This window comes from Leiobunum rupestre, chromosome 9 (genome assembly GCF_980474605.1).
Source record: "Leiobunum rupestre chromosome 9, qqLeiRupe1.1.hap1, whole genome shotgun sequence".
In the NCBI taxonomy this organism is placed as follows: Eukaryota; Metazoa; Arthropoda; class Arachnida; order Opiliones; family Sclerosomatidae; genus Leiobunum; species Leiobunum rupestre.
The window spans coordinates 46,752,912-46,765,794 of record NC_143392.1 but is presented as its reverse complement, the minus strand read 5'-3'; positions in this window follow the sequence as shown (position 1 = coordinate 46,765,794).

Here is a 12,883-nt window from a genome sequence, read left to right as displayed (position 1 = left end):
ATGTTAAAAAGCGAGTCGAAATCTATGTATTTTTGCCCCTGGAAAGGTGCCCTGAATCCTGCAACCTACATACACCTATAAAACCAATATTTTTCTGCCTCAGTCAATTTCGCGACTGCATTATCGTCACTTGGGGAAAGGAGACGGGGAGGAATAGGGTTTTGTTTATGTCTCAGTCTTCACGGGATTTTAGTTCTAGCTGGGGCCCGGACGAAGGCCGAGCTTTAATAATTTAGAGATAGTCACCCTATGGAAAAATAAATAACGCCTCTATATGGATCCTGGGATTCTTGATCCCTCGAGAATTATAGATCAGCGTATAGATCCATATTAATAAATACCTTTTATTCCGATCTAGCCCCATTTTATAGAACCGTATTTAAACAACCTCCCTTTTTACCACTTATCCATATGACAAAACCTCCCTACTATTCTATGGACCCATTTTACAGGAAAATAATTTAAAACTCTTTTTGGAAGCAGCTCACCCCGTACCTATTTAATGGAACCCTCATTTTAGGGATACCTTCAAAAATGAAATCATTTTATGGAAACTCTCTCTCCGATGATGTGTTTTTGTAAGATACCAATACGCGAGTTATTTTACAAAAATAATTTTTTTGTCTAGTCCCGATTACGATGTGGCCTTCTTGAATTTGATATAGCTTAACGGTCTGCCGCTTCTACTAGCACCATTAGCGAAATATGGTCATTTAGGATTGTATATTTATCAAAAAGGCTGGTGCAAATCAATATTTGGCCTAGTCGCAGAATCGATGATACGCGAATGCCATAGCAATTTAAAGATTGGTATCCGAGCACTAGAATTTTGTTAGATTCTACCGAGATATTTATAGAGCATCTGTCAGAATAGAAAATTCAAGGTAGTACCTGTTCTTCATACAAATCGCACAACACTGCTAAAGGATTAGTTGGTGTGGTACTAAATAGATGGATAACATTTGTGTCCGATCTTTATGTTTCGGTAATGGCAGATCGTGGTTTCCAAGACCGTGCTCCTTCTTATAAGCGACTCCTTGAAAGAAATTAGACCATCCAGCTTAAGCTTGACTGAGGAAATAGTGGCTATACGGGCAGGAAACCCGCGCGCCGAGAAAATTTGGTTTAGGCATTCTGTTTCTGACGATGTAGTTTAACTGTCAGTGACCCGAAGGCAAATACAGTCAGTTTCCCGCGCGAGTTTCTTAAAATGCTTTTGGATGGTATCTATCTCTCGTTATGTATATTTTCCCGACGTTATCGCCTAGAGAACCTTCTTCGGCCACAATCCTGGCAAGAGGGACGAGCGTTTAACCGACCACTTGTTCTTCCACGATATTCGTATAGACGTCAAGTTTGGCAGGGATTTGATTCCCTATTCGTGCGTGTCTGACACCCCGATTACCCCTTTCAACATGAATAGTCCCCGGGGTGAAACCCAGAGTCAGCGATAGACTACGGTGAAAGCGGATGAGTACATTCTTTCGATTAGAGGCTCTCATGCGGACCGGCCGCGTGATGTAGTTTTAATGAAGACTGGTGTTCATATATTTTATCATTTAATTTAATGTATGACGGAGGGTAAGTATACTGCGGGATCTGATAAATATAAGGCGTTTTAAGCTTCGCCGAGAAGAATTTTAACATCTGTCGTTACATCGAGGGGTTTGCCTTCTCTATCATTTTCCCTTTAGGATTTTTTCCTCCCTGAGTGACGACTTTAAGCTGTTTACCCTCGCTCGGTTGATCAGATTAAATCGAAGCTTAGGAAGGCTCTTTGTGTTTAAATTTTTCAAATATTGGAGTCCTCCGGTTAAGATTTTCGGGTTCGTGCGTTGTCTTGAAGTATGTTTCGCCTTCCCTAGCCGTCTTGTTTCGCGAGGCAAAATGTCGAAGGGGTCGCATTCGACAGGGAGGATTTCCTCATAATTAATATATGCTTTCAGGTTTTCATCTTCGAGAACAATGAACAAAGCGTTGGTCTAGATTATTTCCCCTCCAATTCCACGGGGTTTCAGTAAGGCCAATTCCCAGGGCACCAAAGGAGGCCATCGTATTTCCCGCGTTAAATTGCATACTAGCGTTTGAAGTTTTTTGTAAGATACATTTATCTTTACCGAGGAGTTTGCGTACGCGGGGTATACTAAAAAAATGACCAAATACTCGACCTGATTTTTCTGTTTACGGGTCTTGAGAATTTTCTCGATCTTGTATAGGAGAGGTTTAGCCGCTTATTTCAGTTCTTTATAGTACCGCCCTTGTATCAGTTCCCCTGTTTGATCTTCAATCGTGTAAAGGGGAGGGTCCAAGTTCACAACGCATGCCATTTTAGAGACTTCTTTAAACCACTAACCGAAGTAAGTTTTACCGAAGGTACCCAGGGCCGGACTGGCTAGTAGTTGGCCCCACCGGCTATGCAATCGTGTGGGCCCCATTTCCCATTAATGCAAAAAAAAATTCTCTTTGGCCCCCAATTTGAGTTGGCCTCGATCTGACCGGCTATCGCCGGTTAGCCACCAGGGCCAGTCCGGGCCTGAAGATATCTTTGTTTATACTGATACGGCATACATCCTCAACTTTGAGTTAAGGTCGAGGATTGATTTTCGCGAGGTTTTCCTTATTTAATGTTCAAAACACAAGGATATCGTCCGATGTTACCTTTATAGGCGCCATTTGATGGTCGAGTGTAGGGAAGTGTTATAGCTACGAATTAAATTAATTTCGACTTAAGCGTACAATTCAGTGTTTCCACCATGCACGCTTTAATGGTATCATTTTCGCTGTTAAAGAATTTAACCTTTTTTCTTTTAAGGAAATCCTGAAATTGTTTCCCCGTAAATTCCCCCTTTAAGAGCAGGGAGATCCACGTAGATTTCCTTGGTCGCAGCGATTACTTCTTCTGCTTTTTTTCCTTTTTATCTGCATCCACGCCCGTCGGGAGTAGGTATCGATACACACCACTAGGTAACTATACCCCGAGTTGTGCTCGGAAATGTCTCTAATATCCGCGAGATCCATTTAAAAATGGTCGTCAATATAAGTCACGAAAACTTTTCTTTTAAATTTCCGATGGCGGTCTTACCGCCTTGTAAAGGTTAGCAGCCCATCAAATCTGGCCGGGTGTTTATTGTCGTTGTAAATTTTTAAGATTGCCTCGGGGTTCGAAATTTTTCACATAGCGGATGTTTCGCTTCAACCGATTTCGATTTTATTCGCGCCGATTCTCGCGCTCTGCTTGATAACCTCACTCGGTTATGTCCGAGGATTTATTACGAGCGGTGTCTGAACGACTGATACTTTTTTAGCTAAAGGCGTCATTGAAAATAACATTTTTTTTCCTCACTTCACGATAGTTTTTTTCCCCGAAAATCACCCCGTAGACGTTAACACCGACTCAAACTCGTTCTTTTTATAGCGCCGACGATGTAGCTTACTAGCCTGGCGATGTCCGCCCCGGGAAAATGCGTCTTGCCGATAAACAATTCGCCTTCTGCCGACCAAAAACACTATCACCCAAACTAATTCTTTCGCATTTACCCTAAACTGAATTGGTATGAGGTTTAAGAACGCGGTGTCCTGACCGGTTTCTTTTCTAGGTTTTGGCTTCGTCGTTAGATCCCTGATGTTTTGATATCTGTGAAACATCTGCTCGAATAATTTAATTTTAACACTAATGTCGATATTGAAATTGAGTATATCTTTCATGCTTTTATTTAATTCACCCATGGAGGAACCTAGCTGATGGGGAAATAAAAATTGAGCGGTTTAGTCGAGGAATGGTGTTATTTTTATTATTATTACCCAACGACTCCAAGGGAGTTAGCACCAAATTTTGGACGAACGTCTTTTTCTTGCTGTAAAGAACGACCTAGAATTCCGCTGAGCACTGACAACACGGTAGGAATTAGAAAACTTAGAATCACATGACCTTTTTTATAGGACAACCTTCTGGGAGGTTACCTGTAAGAAACTTCTTATGCTTAGCGAGTTTACGTTTCTGTCAAGGGCTTTACTATAAATTACTTTTCAGGTTGATATGACAACACTCCGAGATAGCATCAATAAGTTGTTTTTCGCGTAACGGAGGATCGCAGCGTTATTTGTATTTCGATTTAGAGGGAAGTGACCGAAAACCTTTGTGCGACCACCAGCTCGGTCATTTACGAAATAGGGGGGAATCTTTCTCGTGTCCGGCTTAATAGAACTATTTCTCCCGCTTTTGGCGGTCTTTAACCGAAAGAGGTTTTTACAAAAATTGCTATTGAAAAGAAACTGCTATTCCTGCAAATAATTTTCGTGTTAAATTCTAAAAAGAAAGAAAATGCACATTCAAACGACGGCGGAAGAATATATTTGGAAAAAAGGGCTACGGTAGACGATTACGAAACATTGGTAAGCCAAAAAAATTTGTAAAATCTTTGGCCCTCATCATATATTATTATATAGATTTTGCCATTTCTAGCTTTGGTCCCATTCAACCGAAATCCCATTCGTTCGAAAACGATTTAACATTGAGTCCCAATCGATCGAAAATACCCCTATTGTGCGGTTTACAACTCAATTTTGCACGTTCATATTATTTTTATAGTACATCAAATTTCATTTCATGAGACGTTTTTTAAATAGGTTTACTTCTTATATAAATAAGTGTTGATAGTCTTATTGGAGCCAGTTAGCTAAAATGGAGAAAATAGCTCACAAAGGAGGTACATTAAGAAAGATTATTTGTTAAACAAAACGATAAATAAATCTAGTTATTATTTGTGTAGAAACGCGACTTGTAAAGTAACAATGGTAACTTACGACGGCGTAATTACAAAAGGCGCTCCATTAGTTCATCCAGCGCATGCACCAGACACCGCCACAAACAAAATGAAACGAATATATGACGTTTATACCCACGCCAACCAAGAAACGAAACGCGCAGCTATTAGCCATGGTTGGGGAGAGCTTGAATACCACGTCGCTCTACCGGAATTTAGATCAGTGCGATCAACTTTGTTCAGACATCGTTTAAAGAATTTCCCTGCCAATCCGTTACATCGCCGAGACATAGATTTGCAAGGTGAATGGGTGAAATTCGGAAGCAATGGCGAAACGTTTCTTCTTGCAGACGACGGAACGGATGAGAAAAGCTTGATTTTTGAATCTGAAGAATTTTTACAAATTATGTGTGAAGCCGAATGCTTATTTATGGACGGTACGCACTTTTCATGTCCAAACCAATTTGCTCAACTGTACGTAATACACGCACCTTATCAAGGCATTATGCTTCCATTGATTTACACCCTTTTACCAGACCATTCCAGTAATATTTACAATCGGCTTTTCAATATTATTAATGAAGCAGCTACTCTGCGTGGGTTCAAATTTAATCCAAAATCATTTCAAATAGACTTTGAAAAGGCAATGATTTCAACGTTAACTCGTCGTTTTCCAGATGCAACTATAAAAGGGTGCCATTTTCACTACACGCAAGCAATATGGCGAGCAGTTAGCAGCAAAGGCTTAACAACGGCCTTCAAATCTAACGCAAAAGTACGAAAAATGGTAAAACGCCAAATGTCGTTCGCCTTAGTCCCCATTCAAGATCACACCAACCTCTGGCTAAGCATAGAGAATGATTTCCCCAGAGATATTGAGAACATCAACGCATTCCTTGACTATTTTGTAGATTCATGGCTGGAAGATTCCGCACATACCCTAAGTATGTGGAATCACTTCAATGAATTCACTCTACGAACCAATAATCATTAGAAGGGTTCCACCACAAATTAAACAATAAATTCAACGTAAAACCATCGTTGTTTTTATTTATCACGGAAATTCGTGGAATTTCATGGCCAAAAATTAGATCGTGATGTTGGTAAACCCCCAAAACCACTTGCAAATATATATTTGCAATTCAACGAAAGATACGGATTTGCAATTAAAAACTATCACAAAGAACCAAAAAATCCGAAAAAATCGAATGAAGAAGTCGCGTTAGCCTTACTCGACACAATTGCTACAAACTTAACCATTCACATTAAAAAATTAAATTGTTCGAATTATTGTATTCTTGATATAAATAAAAAGTTCAAAGCATAAATATATGTATAACAAGCATAAAATAGTCGGTTCGAATATTGTGGATCTTTTATCATATACGGTATCAAAAACTTAGTGAAAAACTCTCGTTACTGGTGGAAAGCAATTTTATGAAATTTTGTATAACGCTAATGTACCTAGAATCCTAATTAAAGTTGGTTAATGGGATATTATCCCGCCCAAAAAAAGGGAATATAAGGAGGAGGAGGAGGACGGGTCTAGTTCCCCCGACGCACCCTAACCAATGAGAGGTCGCGGTTTTGGTAATTGGGTCTCTTTGTAACACTTTTTCCCTAATAAAAATACTATTCAATCTTTCTTTCGTGTAATTTATTAATAGTGCTTTAAGATGGAAGGTGGTGACGTGGAATTTACCTCTACGGGACTCTTAGCGATATTATTCGAGTAGTTCTTTAAATCTCGAAAGATCTTAATCACTGTTTTAATCGCGTTCATAATTATACTTAAAGAAGTCTGTGATTTCATTTTTTGGTATTACCAAAACTCGAGAAATTGTTCGTACAATGGAAAAACTTAAAGAAATTTGTAATAAAGTATCGGACCCGGGCTCGTACGGTAGCGTTAATGGGTTATATTGAGCGGCGAAAGAGAATGGTCTAAATGTCACCCTGAAAGAGATAAGGGATTTATTACAATCTCAAGATATGCATACTCTTCAAAAGAAAGCTCGGAAGCGCTTTAAAAAAATAAGACTATAGTTTACGGAATCGACGAACAATGACAGATAGACCGCTTTGAAGAGCCTCACTCGTCATAATAAAGGATTTCGTTACTTGTTATGTTGCATTGACGTTTTTAGCAAGTACGCGTTCGGGGTCGCTACTAAAGACAAGAAAGGCGCGACCATGCTTACAGCTTTTTAAGTTATATTGGAATCGGGACGTAGCCCAAACGCGTTCCAAGTGACCACAGAAAAGAGTTTGTGTGCAAAGAGATACAACGAGAGCTAAAACGAAGGGGCATCGGATTTTTCGCCTCCCACTTCGAACTGAAAGCGACGATCATAGAACGATTCAACCGAACATTAAAAACCCGGATGTATCGATATTTTACGGAAAATAATTTTTAGAAATATATCGATTTTTTTTAAAAGAAATGGTCGAGGCGTACAACAATAGTTATCACCGATCGATCAAGTGCAAACCCGTAGAAGTCACGTCATCAACTTCGAAACGTATTTGAGAAAATCTTTACGGCGATGTGGATTTTACGCCACCAGACTCGAACGCGTTCGAAGTTGACGACCTGGTTAGGATAAGTACGCGCAAGGACATTTTCGAGAAAGGATACTTTCCCACGTGGTCTGAAGAATTTTTAAAATATCCGAGAGGCTACCCCGCAGCCCTCCGGTATATAAGATACGCGCCTTGGACAAAGAAGTCATAACGGGAGTTTTCTACCAAGATAAACTTCATAAAAAAGGGAAGGACCTAAAAAATAGTACATACAAAATTGAGAAAGTGTTACGCGCACGACGAAAAGCAGACGGAAGTGAAGAGAAGTTGGTTCGCTGCAAAGCTTATCCGCAATCGTTCGATAGCTGGGTGCGAGAAATTGATTTAGTATGAGTTTCTACATTACATTACCTGCAGACCCGTCTATGAGTTATTTCCCGAATAACACGACCAGTAAATTTCGAACATATTTACCGGAATCGGTAAAACTACACGGACCCTACGAGGTGGCTTTGGCGGAGATTAGTTATCCTTACACTTGTAACAATATGCCGGTTTCGTGCGCGTTGTCTTTAACTAGGGCCGTAAAATCTATGGTTAGTAGTGGTTTCTTTACAATGATAGAACTGCCGGCTGGCTACTACGGAAATATCGAGGACCTTTTAGAACCTCTCAATTACGACGAAGATGATTTCGCCAACGTGACAATACTGAAACACAACGTGACAGACGAAGATGATATTTTTGATAAAGACACGTCTGAGGAACCGAAATAAGCGTTAAGGTATAACGCTAGAATTAGTCGCGTGGAGGTTTCCGTTAAATCGAATTACGCGTTAGCTATACCCGTTACCCTGGCCGTCATGTTGGGATTTTGGAAAGATAATACGAAAACTACTTGCTTTATCGAGAACGGTTACGTACCCTGTTGATTTAGACGCCGGTCTTCATTCTCTATTCGTATATTCCGATATTGCGGAAAGCAGAGCTGAAGGAGACGTACACGTCCCTTTGCTCCGAATAACGAGCGTGCAAGAGAGAGACGGCAACACGGTGGACAAAGAATTTTCTCGACCTCACTACCTGCCAGTTTCCCACAAAACTTTTCAATCCATCGAAATTAACGTTATGAGCGAGATGGTAGTCCCCGTCAAATTTGAAAGAGGAAAGGTAAACGTAACCCTACGCTTTAGACCTTGAAGAATGTGGACACCCTTATAAATAAAGCGTACGGGAAACGTACAAACCTCATTCTTATTGTGAACGTTACACGAAACGCAACTTGAAGTATCAACACTCTTCACCGATCAATCAGTCGGACTACGACCGACCTTTTTTAAGCCAGATTGGGCATTGTCAGTCGAGTAATGGAGCTATACTCGTAATTAACGCGAGGCTACAGATTTGGAAATTTCAATGCCTCCGCCTTTCGACGGGCTATCCCGATTTTGAAAAAGGGCGCCGTTTTCTTGGGGAAAAAGTTTTTAAAAACTGGTGCCCGAGTTGCGGCGGACGTCGCCAGCGGTGTACCGATTAAGGACTCCCTTGAAACCACGGCACGATGGTGGGGAAGGAAACCTTTTTGCAATTGAATGACGTGGTGAAACAGAAAATGTTCGGAAACGCGCTCATAAAAGGAATTGTAATCGGAAAAGGATAATCAGATCAGTCTCGAGCGGGAAGAAGCGGACATCGTTTCTTCAACCCTCCTATAATTTATCTTAATATAATAGCCCGCTCACTAACGCCAGTATAGTAAGTGGCGAATGGGTCGAGTACAGTCCCATTTCAAACATTAACGAAAATTCAACAATCACGTTCAACGTGGCCGGAAACTCTGAAACTTATATTGACATGTCAAAAACAATTCTCCATCTACAGGTTCGACTCGTCGACCCCACGGACGGAAAGACTATACCGGCAGCGGCAGTTTATTCAGCTGACCACAAAACAATTGTCACGCCAGCGGACGAGGTAGCGCCCGTAAATCTGTTTAACTCCAGTCTTTTTAGTGAAGTTCACGTGTCATTGGGAGAGAGGACGGTACCGCCATCATCGCAGAATAATCCGTACAAAGCCATGATTCAACCTGCCGTAACATTTGGAGGACCAGCCAAAATGAGTTATCCGACGGCCGCGTTGTTCTACAAATATACTGCTGGGAAATTCGACACTCCTACGGAAAACGAAGGATTCCAGAAAAGAACGAATTTTGCTAGACAAGGAACGATCGATTTGATGTGAACGGTTCTCACCGACTTATGTCAAAACCGCGCTTCATCCCTAACATGATTGACTTAAAGTTAAAATTTATTAAAAGTCCCAACGAATTTTGTATTAACGCTTTTGGCGGTGTCAAATGGAAAATGCAATACGAGCTAGCTTCCCTGTATATCAGAAAAGTAAAGATGACTCCCGAAATCGTAATTTCCCACGCGAAATGTCTGGAACTTTTCACTATGAAATACCCCATAACACGAACCGAATGCAACTCTTTCTCTTTAAATAGTGGAACTAAATTTGCGTTCGAGAAAAACCTGTTCATGGGCCAATTACCTAAAAGAGTCCTTTTCGCACTTGTGGAACAAAACTCTTATCTGGAAGGTTACACGAAGTCACCTTTCAATTTCCAATACTTTGATTTAAATCATTTAGCGCTATTCCTAGACGGAACAAGTATCACTCATAAAGCTTTGACCCCTAACTTTTGAGAAAATCAGTTCATGATATCGTACACGAATCTTGGCGGGGGTAACTTTATATAACGCGAGGAATTTCCGAATGGAAACTGTTTATTCATATTTGACTTGTGTGCAAACCTCAGCAGCTCCAACTCTTAGTTCCAGTTGATAAAGAACTGAAACTTGCGATAAGAATTACAGTTCGCCAAGGACTTACCGAAGACTATTAGCGTTCTATACTTCGCCGAATTTAAAAATTTAATTGAAATAGATAAAAACCGAAACATTATCTACGATTATAGCAATTCATAAAATGGACTCGGAACAGTTTTGTTGAAAGACATAGTTTAAGCGTCACTTTCAACTCTAAACAGTTGCAAGGAAATTTAAACAAAACAGGCGGCGGATACTGCGTTTATTTCGCCTTGTATTGATGTAGAGGAATAAAAATGTATAATATTCTTTCAAAATTAAAAAAAAAGATAAGAATATCAATTATAAAATGATCACAGAATTTATGTACAAGAGATATTCCATATAGTTTTTTCTTAATTCCCTCTCTTATTTATACGAAGAGGCGGCGGCGGTGGCGGCGCGTATTGCGGATTACAACGGGTGCGGCGCGCAGATAATGTTTCCCGTGCGCGGCGTGGAAAACGCGGGGGTGCCCCGCCCCCTCCTCCTGCTCTATTGCTTTGGCTAAAATAAGTGGAACAGATTTTCAATTTAAGAAAAGTTTATTTACTAAATAATATACAGGGTGTTACGGATAAGAGTACCGAAACTTTCTATATGCATTCTATGGGTCTCTACGACAAAAAAATGTCTCATAAACATGGGTCCTAAAGTGCTTCGTTTCAGAGATATGGGCTCCCAAAAAACTACCCCAAAAACCCGGACACAGCTTTAAATCTGGCAAACAATATTCTTCCTTGAACCAAATTGTTTTCATTAAACTATCAATTGTTTTTTATCCGTGAGGCGAGAAACTTTAATAACAAGTGGCAAAAGTTCATTGAAGACAAAGCCATTTTAATTTTATTGACACGGTTCCAAATAAAATAAAAACATTTTGTAGTTACGAACGATTTTAATTATCAAAATTAAAGATACAAATGTCATAAGATTTCTAAAAGAATGCTTTTAAGTTTGTCTATTTAATTCTTTCTGTGGTTAATATGGCACGTCCAAGAACGCTTATTGGGTTAGAAGTTCAAAGATTCAATCGTTCGTCTATTTGGTAAAACCAGTCGAAATATTATTTGTATCTCTCTCCGGTTACATGCCAATCATAGAAAAAGTGTTTCAACTTTGTATTTTGAACTTTTTTTCAAATAAATCAGTACAAAATAGTTGGTTATTTGGGAAACTTATTTACTTTGTAACGACAATTGCGATATTGATGGCACATTTTTCTAACGCTGAATACGCGGATATGCAATTGATGTACGGTTGAGCCGAAGGAAGAACACTACCCACAAAGAAGGTATACCGAATAGGTGAACTTTTGAAGCTGAAGACTGGCGCCTACGAGAGAGCGGGCAACTTCAACCGTCTCGGGAAAGAGTGCATAACATTCCACTTGACGTGGAAGAACGGGTAACTATCTCGGTTTATAACTACTTTTTAGTTATGATTTTTTAACATTTTTCTGTTAAAATGTTAGGTACTTACAGTTTTCGATGATGATCCGGGAACAAGTACCCGCCACCTTGGAAGACAGTTAGGTGTCAATCATGTTAAGGTCTGGAGAATTCTACGTGGTCATCGTTTCCACCCTTTCCATCTTCAAAAAGTCCAAGACTTGAACGACGCCGACTATCCTAGACGTACCAACTTCTGTCAGTGGTTTGGGGACAGAGTACTGAATGACCCACAGTTCGCGAGTATTATCCTAACAGCCGTGGAGGCCAATTTTTCCCGGAACGGCAAAGTCAATTTGCACAATAATCATCAATGGAACCAAAATAACCCACATGGAACTATAGTCGCCACTCACCAAAAGCGCTTTAGCCTCAACGTTTGGTGTGGCATTGTCGGAGACTATCTAGTTGGACCATATATTCTTCCGCCTAGGTTATATGGAGAGTCATACCTACGATTTCTTCAGGAATCGTTACCAGAGCTATTGGAAGACGTCTCGTTGGCAACTAGAGTGCGAATGTGGTTCTTGCACGATGGAGCGCCACCACATTTTAGCTGCGCAGTGCGAGATCACCTTGATGCAATATTTCCTTTAAGGTGGATAGGACGAGGAGGAACTATTTCGTTGCCGCCTCGATCTCCCGATTTAAACCCTTGCGATTTTTTTCTTTGGGATATCTGGAGGACCTTGTTTATAAAACAGATGTCCGTGACATTAATTACCTTCGTCAACGCATTATTGATGGATGTGAGACTATTCGGAACAAGCCTGAAATGTTCGAAAAGATTCGTCAATCTTTGTACGGCATTGTCATTTTTGTATAGCAGCCCAATGTGGACATTTTGAGCAGTTATTGTGATGTTTTACAATTTATTAAAAGACAATAATTATTTGTAACTGGTTTTTGCGTATCACTTCCGAATAAGGTTTAGCTGGCGTTATCATTAATCTAAACGAATTACGGATTATTTACACTTTTATGTTTTATGTTTATTCTACTTAAACACCAATTCTTCCCATACCAACTACTACGCGTACAAGCTTCAACAAGGCTGACTATCGTCGTAGAATTGACGTTTGTCAGTGCCCCAGCAAACCCAACACCATCCCTCCGGCGTCCTATGGACAGTACGCCGGTATATTGCATTAGTCCGTATGATGTCCCGAAAACCGGATGGAGATAGAGATATTGACGTGACTCGGAGGTTAAAAGACGAGCATATGTCTAATTTTCTCAGAGCCAAAGTACGTCGCGAGGACAAGTACTAAGA